Genomic DNA, 986 nt, shown 5'->3' with positions numbered 1-986 from the left:
AAAGCTCTATACTGGGGGCCAAATTGACTAATTGTTTCCCTCAGATCAATGGAGGAAAATGGCTAAGAACTTTAATTCTGACTATTCAAAACTTAGTTAACAGACTCCAGGAACTGCATTTGCTCTGCCTTCCAAAATCTGCCACACACCAGCTCCGAGTACCTTCAATGATGGCTATTATTACTATTTTTGATAAGGATGACATCCTTCATTATGCTTCTCTAAAGCATGCAAGAGAATTTAAGACCAACACTAAATGCTTCATTAAAACAGGAAAAATAGAGAACAAAGTACAATTTAATGTACACATACTGTAAATGTGTTTGAGTCTGTGTATGTGTATGTTCATATTTATTGTGGTTGTCGGTTAGATTGTTGTTACACACACATACATACATAAAAAATTAAAAAAAGAAAATATAGAAATTGAAGAGGAAAAAAATCATATGAAAATCCAGCCCCAACAATAAGAACCTCAAATTTCATAAAATAAAAATTTACTTATTCAACTGGAAGTTCTAACACAATACCAATTTGTCTGTATATATTTTTTAAGTAAGTTTACATTTCAGGAAGTTTATATTTACACTTTTCAGTATTATTTCATATGCAATTTGCATTAAACATGTTTTTGTTGGCAAATGAACATTAAGCTTCTACCAAAGCCTGGTGAACACGAAGTAAAGTTAACTATTTCTGTTAGTTCCATGCCAATCCCAAGTCTTCAGGCTCCTTGTACTTTCAGGTGCTGTAATTATTGTCCCCTTTGTAACTGCAGAGATCAATTTAGAATTCGAGCTAACCACTCTTCACAGATGCTTTTGCCCACATTGCAGCAGGCATTTAAACCTTGTACCATTTAATCTCAAAACAGTTCATCAGAAACTCCACACAAAGGGCCATTAATAAAATCACGGCTGGTGAAGCTTGTGCCTCAGAAGAGATTCATTTCCATCACTCTGGATATGCTATTCCTCGTAAATTTA

At 34.1% G+C, this 986-nt stretch overlaps 1 protein-coding gene across 1 annotated transcript in view; it reads right to left on the bottom strand.

Annotated features, from left to right (window-relative positions):
* Positions 1 to 291: 291 nt before the first annotated feature.
* Positions 292 to 986, bottom strand: part of LOC119574566 — a 12,971-nt gene continuing 12,276 nt past the window's right edge. Inside the window, exon 10 of the mRNA XM_037921841.1 lies at positions 292 to 986. This exon is cut by the window's right edge and continues 1,753 nt beyond it. The gene's annotated coding sequence lies outside the window, so the exon portion shown is untranslated.

Source organism: Penaeus monodon, chromosome 6, assembly GCF_015228065.2.
Source record: "Penaeus monodon isolate SGIC_2016 chromosome 6, NSTDA_Pmon_1, whole genome shotgun sequence".
NCBI classification, from domain to species: Eukaryota; Metazoa; Arthropoda; class Malacostraca; order Decapoda; family Penaeidae; genus Penaeus; species Penaeus monodon.
This window is presented reverse-complemented; position numbering and strand designations above follow the sequence as displayed.